The 16,041-nt window shown below is 37.2% G+C and overlaps 1 long non-coding RNA gene across 1 annotated transcript; it reads right to left on the bottom strand.

Annotated features, from left to right (window-relative positions):
• Positions 1-747: 747 nt before the first annotated feature.
• LOC136232314 (uncharacterized) lies at positions 748-2,077 on the bottom strand. Its single transcript, XR_010690464.1, has 3 exons — positions 1,333-2,077; positions 1,152-1,237; positions 748-818 (listed from the first exon to the last, which is right to left on the bottom strand). It is a non-coding gene; the product is annotated as an uncharacterized lncRNA (long non-coding RNA).
• Positions 2,078-16,041: the final 13,964 nt, after the last annotated feature.

Genomic DNA, 16,041 nt, shown 5'->3' with positions numbered 1-16,041 from the left:
ATTTTAATTAAATAGTGCCTCCAAATTGACGACATTTAACTAAGTATGTCTACATTTTGGGTACATAAAAATCCATTACGTCCCAAATGCAACAACATTCGTAGCTAAAATATCGACACCGGTATATTTTTATGTCCCAAATTTACTATATTTAATTCTAAAATGTCCATATTTAAATACATTAAATAATAAATATTAAAATAATTATTTATCAATTCAAAAAGTAATTGATAGTAAAATTCTCAAAGTTATATAAAAAAAAAGTAATTGGCGTTAAATAATAGCTTGAGTACAAAAATTTAATATATTAAAACTAAATCATCCTTCATTTACATAAATATCATTGTATTTCATGTATAATTCACAAACACCAACATAAAATTCTAAAAGAATCAAATAGTCATCCATGAGCGGAACTATTACAGTTGCCCACTTTAACTGATCAGAGTGTATGAAATGGTACCAAAATATATTCATCTTCAACAACACGACAAGAGGCTGCCTTATTCCTCATGCAAGTCCCAATGCAGCTAATCTTGAAGGTGATAAGCTCTGATAACAACAAAATAGCAACCATAACTTCAAAATTTTATCAAATTCTAATGCCTGAGATTGAGGCAATGCTTTAGTCTAAGAAGCCAGAAAGAATTGAAGGATATACCGTATAGTACTTCACTAATGTTTTAAAATAACTATGTGGATTACAACATGTTTTCTTTTTTACAATTGGAACAAAAGCATACCTTCAGACATTTACTCCATTTAGGATATGTTGGACATTTAAGAGCAGAGCATTTCCACTTTGGACAGCAACATACCTATACATAGCAATTTCATGAACAACAGTTCAACAGGTCACAATCACACCAGTTTGGGGATTTTCGACGAAGAGAGCATCTAGAACAACAGAAACAACACATAAGAAACAGTGCATTCCATTAAAATGGTGAAGGAGGACTGATTTTTTAAGTCCTTCCAAATGTTGCGGAAGAATACGAAGGTATATATGATAAACAAAGAACACATAAGAAATCCAAAGAAGAAACTGTGAAGGAGAGAAAAAAATAAGCATAATAGAGAAACAAAATATAACCCTGCAAAAAAGAGAATAAACAGTGAAAAGTAACAACTAACACCAACAATCTGATTACCCTTGTAGTTTCTTCAGCTTGGAAAATTGTAGGCAATGCTTATTAGCCATGGAACACCAATGTCCACATATATGTTTACTAAATTGCTGCAAAAAGAAAAGATAACAATTAATTTATGCACAACATAAATTTTCCAAAATCAAAAGCTTAAACTTTCAATTTAACTACATGAAGTACTAACTCTGTTCTTCTAATGTTATGCCCTTGTCATAACCACGCTTTCACAAATAACATTATAATAACGAACTTGCATTTGCAATGTCAGAATCTGTTGTTGTTTAGCGCTCTGCAGGTATCTAACTTGGCACAAAGTCTGGCCATGAAGTTCCTCCAACTAATTCATTAAATGTGATGTCATAAGCATTTATAGTTGAAAAAATTATACCGCGAGTAAAATAGTCGTAAGGTGATTACTACAGGCAATTGTAACCAATCAGCAACTCTACAAAACACAATCTGCATTTGAACTTTGAAAGGAGGGTAACCTGTGACACAACTTGTGAGATCTGTGAGCTTTGTTACAACATGAGCAATCCCACTGATGAAAATAAGTGAGCAGAATAATGTTATCTGTACACGAATTATAAAAAAAATTCCCCTAAAACATGGAACAAGTTCTTCATTTAGCAGAATAACGTACACGAATTAATGAAAATGTCAAACATCACAATAAGAATCATATGGCAGATTTAATAAATAATAGAGAGGGACAAAGAAGTTAGGGAAATCCTTTTAACAAGAACAAGAGCATAGATGAATCAATCAACCATTAAATGAATAAATAACAAGCAGTGCATTTTCATCTATACAACATTTAAAAATGAGGAAATAAAATAACCCATAGCAACTTACATAAACATTTTGCCAATGAAATGCTCAAGGTGGAAAGTAATTTCACAGAGCCTTCAACTTTTGCCTGAACTCAATCGCTTCAACTCCACACAAAGCTTAACCTGCCATATAAATATACTTAAATCTTCATAATCCTAAAAAATTCGTGAATGTTTCATTGAACCAACTGTAAAAGAAGAAAGCAACACTGATACTTGAATTTGCAACTTTTTTTAATAAGATAAAATCTTAATGCTAACAACCACAAATAAAATAAATAAATAAATAATGAAAGGATTCACATAAACACCACTTATTAACCATATTGTTATGCTCATCAATAAGCCTCGCAGTAGAAGACCTATAAAACACATTCACCAACTCAATTCAATAAATCCAAGTTTCATAGAAAATAAGCACCCAAGTACATAAAATGAAAAAATTAAATATACAACAACAAACATATTAGACTACACTACTAATTTTATATTATCTTGATTTATGTCGTATTGTTGGCTTCACTAGTAAGCCTATAGAATTCTCTGTAATTTATGGTCATAATTCTAGTAATATCAGTAGTAGATAAAGAGTTACATATATAGACAACTGTCTTAATGCAATGTTAACACTTTAACCAATTAAGTTGATATTCAGGAATTAAAATGATTGTGCCAACAAAATGCAGATAAAAAAAAAACAGATGTTAGTAGAGTTAAAATGATCACAAACAGCCTAAAATGTAAGGCAATCCTCCCTGTTACGACCACATATACTTGATTACTGAAACTTATATAATGAAAACCTAAAGGGCAAGCAAGAAGCCTTATTCCACGGCAAAGCGAGATTCAGGGTATTCAAGTCCATGGCAGGATTCAGACCTGAAATGTCGAATTAGATAGCAACTATCACAACTTCAGGAGGCGATTCCTCAAAACCAATCTCGGAAGACACTGAATTTAAGAGTTGAAATGATCGAGGTTTCTCAAAATGATATGAGAAGTCAAAGCAGAAAGCCGGATTCGGAGTATTCAAGTCCAGGGTAAGAATCATACCTTAACAATAAAAAAGGATATCAGTTGTCACGACTGTCGTAAGCTATTCCTATAAATTGATCTGACGCTGCTGAAATCGCATGGATAAAGGGCATTGAAACTGCTCAAAGCATTAGCTTGTAGTGTGGAAGGGGTTTCTTCATTATGCAACAGATCAAGTTTCTAGCCTTCTTTAGCTGGAAATGGAGCGTCGAGCAATTGTACATCTAGAGAAAGAGGGAATAGTTAGTACCCGAAATTCTATTATGCACAAACATAAGGTCTGATTCGAAAATGAGCATAAAAGCTTGCTTTTTGTTCTAACTTTATTAATCTCACCATATCATATCTCCCTTCAAAATTGTACAATTACCTATAAAGCAACATGCTACACAATATAATTTTTTAGAAGAAAAATTCAGAAGCAAGTGTAAAAAGATGAAAAACATATAAAGAGAGAAATGGAATTACATTCCCATGAGAAGGCTCATGTACATTCCAAAATAGATAGGTCTCAATCACATTTATTCCCCCATTTTTGGTCTTATATATTAGATCTTCCCACATCTACACATATTGAAAATTTTATTCAAGAAAAATTAGACACAAACCCCTAAACAATAAAAACATTGTGTAAGGGGAAGTATAGCTTAGCTCACATCAGGAGTGCTTCTAGGATAATGAATGGAACCAGAAAAAAGGATTCTTCTTTGGCCATTAATAAGAATGGAATTCCTATCATAAGTGACACTGTTATATCCTCCTATCATAAGTGGCCATTAATAAGAAAAGGATTCTTTTTTGGCCATTAACAAGAGCATCAAATTCAACAACTTAGAAACTGAAATATATAGTTACATCCTATTTACATGAATTAAATTGCATAAGGATGAGACCACATTATGAACAAATGAAAAGACGAACCTTTGGGTAATATGTTCAATATCCTCCTTCTGAAGGACTTTAGGATCATCGAACCCAGCCATATAGTTATGTAAATCAGCAGACACAACATCGACAATCCACGAATTCGTGGCAAAGACCATGGAACCACCTGCAACACCTATATCAGCAACGCGCCCAAAGCCAAATCAATCCATAAACTAAACTAATATCAGAAAATTGAGATGTAAGATTAAGAGCCATAGTACAAATAGCTTCAACAATACAATTGAAAGACGATTGTAAACCTTTAAAATAGAGACGATTCGCTCCTGCTCTTCAACTTCTTCAAAATGCGTTCTCCATCGGTCCCAATCCCACTATTCTTTAGCCTTAGATTACATCTCATCCCTCTTCCCAATCCGGGTAGCGCCATCTTTTCACCTTGGTTCGAAACATTTCGATCGATTGTTCGATGAACTCATCCCACATAGAGATGGAAAGTCAGAGGTGAGGGTGCGTACAGAGAAGAGCCAGGAGAATAATTAGGGCTGTAAAATGAAATTATTTGGGGGGGAAGCATTTTTGTTTTGGGGAAAGATCCCGCTTTTTCCCAATTAATAATAGGCAAATGATATTTATTATCTTTATTAAAAGTTTTTTTTAATACTTGTTATTTTTGTAGTCATATATGTTGATCCTTAAAAATTTAGAAAGACTAATTTTACAATAAATCTAATTTATATTCAAAGATTGTCCATGTTCTTTTAATCTAAAGTAAATAAATTTCAATTTTGCAAAGTGTTATTAAGTGATTATAACAAACGTGATTGAATTTTTAATATAAGGACAAAACTAAAAAGTGTTTTTAAATTAAAAAATTACCTTAATATTTTTTAGGGACATAAAATTTAACACGTCTTTAACTTTTAAAAAATGTCGATGCTTTTTTCAAAATGTGTAGTTAAATTTCTAAAAATCCCATCACAATAATTAATAGCATCATTAAATGATTATAAAAGGGGACACAAATTAAAAAATGTGGTTGAATTTTAAATACGGGGATAAAAAATAAAAAATATTCAAATAAAAAAATACGGAGACACTTATTCACGACGTAAGTTCTAAACCGTCTTTAATTTTAAAAAAGTGATGATGCTTTTTTCAAAAGCGTAGTTACTTTTTAAAAAATGTCAACGTATAATAAAAAAAGTGTCTTTAAGAGACGGTAAAGACTGACACAAATACAAAAGCGTCATTAAATTTTAAAATATAGAGACACATCCTCAAAAACGTCGCGAAAAAAGTGTCGTAGTAGACCATTTTTTTTTTTAGTGTAAAAAATATGTGATGGATTTCAAAGTGTTACATACAATAAAGTTTGAGTTTTTTTTATTATTTTTTGTATTTTCTATATACAACTAAATTATTAAATTATATCATTTAAATTGTAACTTTGTTCAAAATCTATAAATTTTTTAAAAAAAACTTTAAAAATGTAATAATATATCAAAGATTTTGAAATCTTGAATTTTTTGTAGTTCTAATTTGTTAAAAAGAAATGAGGATTAATATTACTTCTGTATTAATTTATTTAATAGCTAAATATATGATCAAATTATATCAATAACATTAAATACATATTTTCTTCTTAATTCAATGATTACTAAATTGTTTAAAAAATGTATTGTGGGTTGAAAAACAAAAAAAAAATGTTCCAAATAAAATGCTTATTGAATTTGAAATTTTTATTTTATACTTTTATTTTTATTTATTTTTCTATTTTCATAAATAAATTTGTTTTCAATCATATTAAACAAATTAAATGATATCTTTTTTATAATTCGATTGTTAAGAAATTTACAAAAGTAAAAAAAAAAACTCAAAACAAGCAGGACCATACGAAAGTAAAACTAACCAAAAATTATGTTTGAATTATTTATTTATCAATTATATACTATTTAATTATCTGCACCATTTACAATTTCTTAACTCATATTAAATGTTAATTTTTTTATTATTTGTATGATTGAAAAAAATGCTTGCTTAAAAAAAATTAAATTCAATTATTAAACATATACCTGTTTAAATACGATCCACATTAAATATCAAACTATTTTAAATTTAATTATTAAAAAATAAATAAATAATGTAATTTTAAACTTTTTCCTTGGTTATGAAATATTTGTTTATTAAGTTTCAAAAACATGTAATTATACACAATTAAATTATTAAATCATATCAATTAAATTTAATGTTAACTTTATTTAGAATCCATTATTAATAAGTTGTACATTAAAAAAAATTTAAAAATGCAATAGTATATTAATTTTTTTATAATAATAGATTTTTTTTTTTGTAGTAAATACCTTATTCATTTTGTAGTTATATATATATATATATATATATATATATATATATATTATTAATTATTTTCACTAATAACAAAAAAAAAAATAATATCACATTAAATAATAACAAATTTTTCTTTTTATTAGTAAAAATATGTATGACTTTAATGAAAAAATATAAATAAAATGAAATAAGGTGCAAAAATATCCTCTAACGTTTAGAGCCAACATAAGGTCTAAAATGGTGCAATTTGACCTATAACGATAGTGAAAACAATTTTACCCTTATATTAATAAATTGAATCAATTACAGACACTTGTTAGACAAAGTGCCGACGGCCTCACCCGGGCGGACCGGGGGGTGGACACATCATGGCGACGTAAGCGGTGATTGGCGCCGAAAGCAACCAATCGTGGAATCAAGTTGCTCGCCAGGACCGGAGCCTGGAGTATGGAAGAGTCGCCACCCACGAATGGGAAAATGAACACTGATCCCTTGCGGGAGACCGGTGAGGGTTCGGGAAACTTAGGTACGAGCCGAGAAGGCTAGCTCCTTTTCGGAGAAAGGCTACTAGGCACCCCGACATCGCCCGGTTATGAACCACCGGCCTCCTACTCAGCGTGTTAGGCGATAACGGACTAATCGCATATTTCTTTAAGTTTAAAATTCATTTGAAACCTTTTCTTTCTCGTTTTGAAAACCGTTTTGAGCATGTCATTAAAAGCCATTTTAGTAAAGAATCACCCATTTTGCATAAATTTAAAGTATATAGGAGAGAGAGGGGGAGAAGAAAGAATTGATTTATTCACAGTGTGATTTAGGGTTTATGTCGTATATTACATCTATGCTAATCTCACTCCCAAAAAACGAGTTTATTTACATGGTTCGTACCTTAATCGCCGTTGAAACGATTTAGGTACGTTTCAAAACCCCGTTAATGATGTTCCCTCGAATCGCCGTTGGAACGACTCGAGCGTTTGAAAACGTTGAGCAAACAGTTTTAATCTAAAAACGTGATTAAGCATACAAGTCAATTTATTTTGTACAAAACCATTTAATTAGGAAAACAATTCAAAACTTCATTATTCACAAAAAAAAACAATTTTAATTACAATGTTCGCTTAATCCGTCGTTGGAACGAATTAAGGTTTTAAAACGTGAGGTTTTAGGAAACGGTTTAAAGTAATAGGAAAGCCTTTTATTTACATTAGGAACTTCTAGAAAACTTAAGTGTAAATAAGCAAATTAAAATCTCTTCTTGTGGTTTACTTTCCCCTTTTTCACTCAATTATCCTTCATTTGAATATAATGACAACAATTAATAAATTAAATCCAAATTCACCCAACCAAAACATTTTCCAAATCATATATACTTATAGGAAATTTAAAAAGGGAAGAAAGATGTACATATATATATATATATTTTTAATAGAAATGATAATTATACATATACATTTAAAAGAAAAGGTAAATAATAAAGACTATGATTAATAGATAAAAATGACACTAATATTCACAAATGATAAGAAATTAACTTTTAACCCCAAAACAACTATTATGACGAGTATATATAGAAAATAACCCTCAATAATCCTAAAATGACAAATATGTATAGTTTAAATGAATTTAAAGCAAAATCTATATATATACTTATAATTTTATCAAATCAAATTAATGAAAAATAATATCTAAACATGTTGAATAAATATATATACAACATAGCTTAAATGGTCACCTTAGAGCTCTCCAGAACGAGTTGGAAGCTGTGCTTAGACAGGAAGAGCTTCTTTGGTTCCAGAAGTCTAGGAAGGCCTGGATTCAAGACGGGGATCGGAATACCAGGTTTTTTCATCTCTCTACGATCATTAGGAGACAGAGGAATAGGATTGATGCTATCAAGGACGCTAGTGGCGAGTGGATTTTTGAGGAGGAAGACATTCGTCGCTCAGCCCTTGATTTCTACAAGGACCTGTTTAGAGAGGAAGCTGTGGACTTGGAGAGTGCCCACTATGGTATTTCCTTTCCTCGTTTGGGGGAGGAGGCTATTAAAGATGCTTTCCATCCTATTGACCTTAAAGAGATTGATCTGGCCTTCTCTAGCATAGGGTCCACTAAGGCTCCTGGGATTGATGGTATCCACGCTAGTTTCTATCATAAACACTGGGATATTGTTAAGGAGGGCATATACAGTTTTGTGTTAGGTGTTTTTGGTGGCTCTAACGATATCAGGTCGGTTAATAAAACCCTCATTGTCTTGATTCCTAAGGTTGTTAAGCCTTCCTCCTTCCTCCAGATGAGACCCATCAGTCTTTGTAATGTTTTGTATAAAGCTATTACTAAGATTGTGACTAGTAGAATCCGGAAGATCCTTCCGGATATAATTAGCCAGAACCAAGGGAGCTTTGTTCCTGGTAGACAATTGATGGATAACGTTGTTATTGCCCAGGAGGTTGTCCATTCTATGAAGATTAAGAAAGGTAAGAAAGGGATTGTGGCCCTCAAACTGGATCTGGAGAAAGCCTATGATAGATTGAACTGGAGCTTTCTTCTGGATAGTTTAGCCAAAGCTGGCATCCCGGAGAACTGGAGGATTTTGATTGAGAAGTGTATCTCCTCTCCTGTTTTCCAGGTCATGATCAATGGGGACATGTCGGATGAGTTTTCTCCCTCCAGAGGAATTCGTCAAGGAGATCCTATGAGTCCCTTCCTCTTTTTTATTGCCATGGAAAGACTGTCTCACCTGATCCAAGAGGCGGTGTGCAAAGGGACTCTCCACCCTGTTTCTATCAACAGACATTGCCCCCCTATTACCCATTTACTCTTTGCTGATGATGTCATGCTTTTCGTTGAGGGTAATGAGGAGCAAATTAAAACAGTTATGGATATCCTTGATTGTTTTTGCGAGGCTTCTGGCCAGAAGGTTAACATCCAAAAGTCCCGTATGCTTTGTTCCAAAAATATGGACAATAGCTTGTGCAGAAGACTGAGTGAGCTCTTTGGCATACCTCTGACGAACTCTTTGGGGAAGTATCTTGGTTCCTCTTCACAGTGACAGGGTTTCCAAAGCCTCTTTCAAGGATATTTTGGACAAAACTAATGGTTTGTGTGCTAGCTGGAAAGCTAATTCTCTTTCCCTTGTAGGTCGCCTTACCTTGATCCAGTCAGTTAACTGCGCTGCTCCGAACCACATCATGCAGGCCTGTAAGCTTCCTGAGCCTGTCCTTAGTGACCTGGATAAGATAAATCGGCGTTTCCTGTGGGGTGAGTCTGGAGATGGGAGAAAGGTTCACCTGGTCCCGTGGAAGGAAGCTTGCCAGCCTAAAAACAGGGGGGGTCTTGGTATTAGGCAGGCAAAGGACAATAATAAAGTCCTGTTAATGAAACTTCTTTGGAGAATGTGGCAATGCCCCTCCTCCCTTTGGGTCCGTCTCTTGTGCGGGAAGTATCGGAAAGATAGAATCTTTGGTGGCCCGAAGGAGAGGGTTGTTAGCTGTTCCTTCCTCTGGAAAGGGCTCAGTGCCGTGTTTGCTGAATTCTGTACGGGGATTGGCCTGGAGGTGGGTAATGGTAGATCTATTAGCTTCTGGTATGACACCTGGATTGGTGATAAACCGCTGATTGATGTGTGTAATGTCCCTCCGTCGGCTGATCTCCTTTCCTGGAAAATTGCTGATGTGGTGGACTCGGAGGGAGACTGGATCTGGTCAAAGTTCGACTCTTTCTTTAGTCTGGAGACCCTTCTTAACATTAGAGGAGTGAAGATTAGCAATCAAGAGGAGGATAAGGATATACATTGCTGGGCCTTGACGAATAATGGTACTTATTCTTGTAAATCGGCCTATGAAGCTTTTACCCCTAATAGGGCTGATCCTCCCTTGGAGATTTGGAAGTCCATATGGTCCCTCAAGATCCCTTACCGTATCAGGAGCTTCCTTTGGCTGGGTATCAAAGACAGGCTCCTTACGAATGCGGATAGGCATAGAAGGCACTTGACTAAGTCTAATGCCTGTAGTAGATGCAGAGGCAATGTGGAAACCTTGTGCCATGCCTTGAGGGATTGCCCAAATAGTAAGAAGATCTGGGAAGGGATCCTCCCTCATCACATCCTCCCTTCCTTCATGGCCTTTTCTGAAGGGGACTGGTTCTCTCAAGGAGCCAAGGGGAACTTGCTGGCCAACATGGAGCACGGTGCCATCCTCTTTGCTATTACTTGTCACCAAATCTGGAAGTGGAGGAATGAAGAATTATTTGTGGGTAAGGCTGTCCTTATTCCTGATTTACTGTTTTTCTTCTCGAAGAAGCTCTTTGTTATTACTAAAAGCTTTGAAAGAGATTCCCTTGTTCGCCCCTCCCCGGATAAAGAGATCCTGCTAGTTGGCTGGAGTAAGCCTAGAGAAGGGTTTGCTAAGTTGAATACTGATGGCTCATGCCTTAGCAATGGCAGAATTGCTGCTGGAGGAGTTCTTCGGGATGCTGGTGGCAATTGGATGGCGGGGTTTACCCATAACTTGGGGACGGGCTCCTCCTTTTCTGCGGAGCTCTGGGGTATCTTGTCAGGTATTAAACTCGCCATTCGCATGGGTGTTAAAAAGCTCTCGGTGGAATCTGATAATCTGGAGGCTATTAACAGGATTTCAGATAGCCAGACTGTTTGTCTGAAGAGCCAGAATCTCATCAAAGCTATTTTAAGGCTTCGTCCTGCCTTTGAGTATCTTAATTTCTCCCATATTTTTAGGGAGCAAAACCGCGTGGCGGATCGCTTAGCAGCTGCTGGGCATGGGAGAATGTTAGGTGTTTCTACCCTCTCTGTTCCTCCTTCTTTTCTTTTGCCTTCTCTCCTAGAGGATAGGATTGGGGTCAGCCTTCCTAGACTGATCCCGGTGTAGGTTTTTTGTTGGTTTTGTTTTTTTCCTTTCCTTTCTTACCAAAAAAAAAGAATAAATATATATACAAAATAATTAAAAATAATTTGAATGCATATATTACATAATTATACATATATATATATAAAGGACCAAAAGTCTAAAAGTTGAGAAAGAAGGACCAAAATAGCATTTTTTTACATTTCAGCAGCTTTACCGACGGAAATTCCGTCGGCAAACTGCCCTTTGTGACAGAAAATGGAAAATTACAGAAACAGTACCTAACATTCTAGATTTGTTCAAACACTTTAAATTAGATCTATTCTATCGTTTTGGACCTCCGAACTACCCAAATAGGATCATAGTCTATAACGGAGACCCCTAAAACGATGTTTTATTTTTAAAACGTTAATTAGAAAGGCTTTTCTAAAATCTATACGTATACAACGTCGGAATTCCCGAACTACCCTCAAACGGGATCACGGTTCATATTGGGATGTTAAGACGAGGTTTTTTATTTCAAAACCCAAACAAACGTTTATTTAATACGAGACGAGAATTAAATAAATACGGGAAAGTAAATAAACGTGATAAATAAATAAATAAAAACTAACAATAAAAATAAATGAACAAAATAATTAAAATAAATGACACGAGTCTAGTCCTTGGATAATACCTCAAGATCGGTATTGACAGTTGAAGTCGGTTGATTCCACGACGTGATTTTCGGTGTTTTTTTCGTGTTTTGGTAAAATATTTAACTTTTAGGAATTTCCAAATTTTTAGAAAAAAAAATGTTTTTTCCCAAAAAAAATCACTTTCTCTCTCAAAAAAATGTTTTAGAGTGAGAAACTCTCAAAATTCCCCCCCCCAATGCATGGGGATCCGTGCCTTTTATAGGCACGGATCCCAAAAAAATTTTGGGCATAGCCCGACGGGTGTCGGGCTACGCCCAAAATGGTTGGGCGGACGCCCAACCAGTGTTCGGCGAACGCCCAACATCAGTTGGGCGAACGCCCAACCAACTTGGGCGTGCGCCCAACAGACGTTGGGCGTGCGCCCAACGGACGTTGGGCGTGCGCCCAACGTCGTTGGGCGTCCGCCCGATGGATGTTGGGCGCACGCCCAACGTAGGTTGGGCGCGCACGCCCCGCTGCCGCTGGGCGTGCGCCCCGTGCTGCCGGGCGTGCGTCCAACTGCCGTCGGACGTGCGCCGGCTGCCGCTAGGCGCTCACCCAACGCCGCTGAGCACCCGCGAGCCGTCCACTCGATGACCGCAACCCCTACAGATCCTCTCGTGATTTTTATTGTTATTTTTGCTTTAAATTATCGGAACCGACCGCTTCAACCGTCTTGTTATGGGCTTTCATCACAGGTCCTCCGACTCGGTGTCTACAGTTGCCCCTACTTTCCTATTTTGACAGTGATGTGTGTGTTTTGAAAACGTTTTTTTTTTGCTAACGCAACACATGCAATGTAAATATATTAAAGTAAAAGACACGTATAGAGTAGGAGGAAGAATACCTGATCTCCATGCCGCATGCTCCGGCCTTGTCTTCGATCTTTGCCTTGTCTGTCCCGTTTTTGCCTTTAAATCGGCCGCGGACGGACGCTCTTTCTGGGGAACCTAGTCTCTAAATCGACTGCTGGTAAAATGGCTCAATAGCAACCCTGGTCTCTAGATTGACCGTAGGTAAAATGGCTCAAAAGCAATCCTGGTCAACGACGGCGGGTAGAATGGCTCAAAAGCAACCCCGGTCCACGACCGCGGGTAAAATGGCTCAAAAGCGACCCTGGTCCACGACCGTGGGTAAAAATCGCTCAAAAGCAACCCTGGTCAACGACCGTGGGTAAAATAGCTCAAAAGCAACCCTAGTCTCTAAATCGACCACAGGCAAAATGGCTCAAAAGCAACCCTGGTCCACGACCGCGGGTAAAATGGCTCAAAAGCAACCCTGGTCCACGACCGCGGGTAAAATGGCTCAAAAGTGACCCTGGTCCACGATCGCGGGTAAAACGGCTTAAAAGCAACCCTGGTCTCTAAATCGACCGCAGGCAAAATGGCTCAATAGCAACCCTGGTCCACGACCGTGGGTAAAATGGCTCAAAAGCAACCCTGGTCTCTAAATCGACCGCAGGCAAAATGGCTCAATAGCAACCCTGGTCCACGACCGTGGCTAAAATGGCTCAAAAGCAACTCTGGTCTCTAAATCGACCGCAGGCAAAATGGCTCAAAAGCAACCCGGGTCCACGACCGCGGGTAAAATGGCTCAAAAGCAACCCTGGTCTCTAAATCGACCGCAGGCAAAATGGCTCAAAAGCAACCTTGGTTCACGACCGCGGGTAAAATGGCTCAATAGCAACTCTGGTCAACGACCGTGGGTAAGATGGCTCAATAGCAACCTCGGTCATCGACCGCAGGTAAAATGGCTCTCTCTAGCAACCCTGGTCTCTAAATCGACCGCATGTAAAATGGCTCTTTCTATCGACCCTAGTCTCTAAATCGACCGCAGGTGTGTAATGATGCATATAGATGGGTGAATGTAGCCTAGTCTATGGATGCATGTAAACACCTATGTGTGTGTGTGTGCAGGTGACTGTGCGTGTGTTTGAATGTGCATAAGTGTGGCCTATGTGTTTTGCTTTATGCGGATGTATGGACATGTGTGTATGCAAACTATGTATGTGTGGATGAGATGGCCGAATGGATTCCCTTTTCATAGGCTGGAGGATTTCGGTAGCTTTAGATCGAGAAATGATGCTTCAGGCCATCTCCAAGGTGTGCAAGGATGAGGGTGAGGATAAGTTTGAAACCAAGGGTTGTAAGGATGGGGATTTGGTTTTGATGAGCTTGTGTCAAGGGGAGGTATGTAGTGATGCATATAGATGGGTGGATGTAGCCTATGTTGGTCCCTTGTTTAGTTGCAAGTATAGTTCCAAGGGGGGGGGGTTAGGAACTATTTAAACTTTTTGCAATTTAGGCAGACTTCTTTTTCTAAAGAAAAAGATTTGAACAGCGGCGCTGAGTAAACAATAAGATACTGGCTTAGTCAACAGGTGACTAGGTCAGTTTCTTAGCTTGAGTCAGGAAATAGCACTTAGAGTCTATTCCTGAGCTCAGACGTTCAACGCGCACAACTCAACTTGACCTCTTTACTTGGTCAGTTTTGATTATTTAAAGCAAGCAATATAAATAAGGAGTTAAGGTAAGAAATACTTCACTCAGCAGATTTATCCAGGTTCGGCTTCTTCTAAGCCTACGTCCTGTCCCCGGAACACGTTCCGAGATTTCAAATACTCTACTGAGCTCTTTAAAGGTAGAGCCTCAAACCTTTTACAATATCAGCAATTGAGTATGACAAGAGTACCTTCCTCTATACTTCTACTCAATCCTAATCTCTCCGCTGAGTACTTAAAACCGAGTACTCAACCTCTCCTTTCTATCTCTAGAAATGATAAGTGTTTTGTCCTAATACAAAGATGTGCTAAGACACTTTAGACGATTTACAATCACTCTAGACTTTTACACAGATATGAGAAATGTAGTGTAAGAATTTTTGCTTTGCTTCTTGCTTGCAGAACTTGTAGAGATTTGGTCAGCGTAATGGCTTGATCAAGTTCTGTGTATAATGAAGCTTGTGATGGCACTATTTATAGAGACGTCTGGGCATCGGTCATTTCGAATTTCGAAATAACCGTTGGAGGGAAACGGCTATATGTCGTTGTCATCCTGACTTGCTCAGAGCTCTCGGCCAATCACAATCATGTATCTTCTGTCCTCGGTCAGCTCAGCAGATGGTCTCTCCTTTTATGGTAAGGTCAACTCGACAGCATACTGTGTCGTCTAAACTTTGCCAAAAGAGGAAACACTTTGTCTGGAAGTTTTCCTTCGCCAGCTGCTGTCTTGTACGTTTGTCGAGACTACTCAGCAGCTTCATCTTGAAGTTGTTCCCGAAGGTCTTCTAGATCCTTCCGTTTGCTGAGTTGCGTTTTGTTCAAAACGGCAACGTCTTGACATACGCGGGCCGAGTGTACTGAGTTGTTTGACTTGGGCCTTGGCTTCCGTATTGGGCTTGGGCCTTTTTATCCTTATGTCTTATAACAGTTTTAACTCAACATTGAACAAACACATTAGTAGAATAAATCAAAGCATTTAAACTTAGTGTGTTTAGAATATGTATTTTAAGTTATACTTAAACAATTTTGTCAAATCAAAATTATGTGGAAAGGTGTTTCAACAACCTAATCTATGGATGCGTGCAAACACTTATATGTGTGTATGCAGGTGACCATGCGTGTGTTTGAATGTGCATACGTGTGGCCTATGCGTTTTACTTTATATGGATGTATGGACACGTGTGTATGCAAACTATGTATGCGTGGATGAGATGGTCGAATGGATTCCCCTTTTCATAGGCTGGAGGATTTCGGTAGCTTCAGATCGAGAAATGATGCTTCAGGCCATCCCCTAGGTGTGCAAGGATGAGGGTGAGGATAAGTTTGAAACCAAGGGTTGTAAGGATGGGGATTTGGTTTTGATGAGCTTGTGTCAAGGGGCTCTCGCCTTTAACCAGAGATTGACGCATTCATTTTTTCCCTAATTTTGCTTAAGCCGCCCTTTTCGGGTTTTCGACTCAACGAGATCTCTTCGATATTCTCTATCTCTCCTTTTGCATGAATCGCCCCTAGGGGTTTTCAATTCATCTTTTCTATATCTCACCGATTTTCTCTATCTCTCCTTTTGCTTGGATTGCCTCTTTTGAGGTTTTCAATCCAACTTTTGTTCATTTTTTTTTAATTATTGTAAATGATACCGGATAGCACAGGGGGTTCATATCCACGGGCCACTTCTATGCTGAGCATTTGACGATGAGTTCATGCCTGGTGCCTTCGTTAATGGAGAAGCTTCCGGGGCGAGATGGACGGTGATCT

Source organism: Euphorbia lathyris, chromosome 6 (genome assembly GCF_963576675.1).
Source record: "Euphorbia lathyris chromosome 6, ddEupLath1.1, whole genome shotgun sequence".
NCBI lineage: Eukaryota > Viridiplantae > Streptophyta > Magnoliopsida > Malpighiales > Euphorbiaceae > Euphorbia > Euphorbia lathyris.
This window is presented reverse-complemented; position numbering and strand designations above follow the sequence as displayed.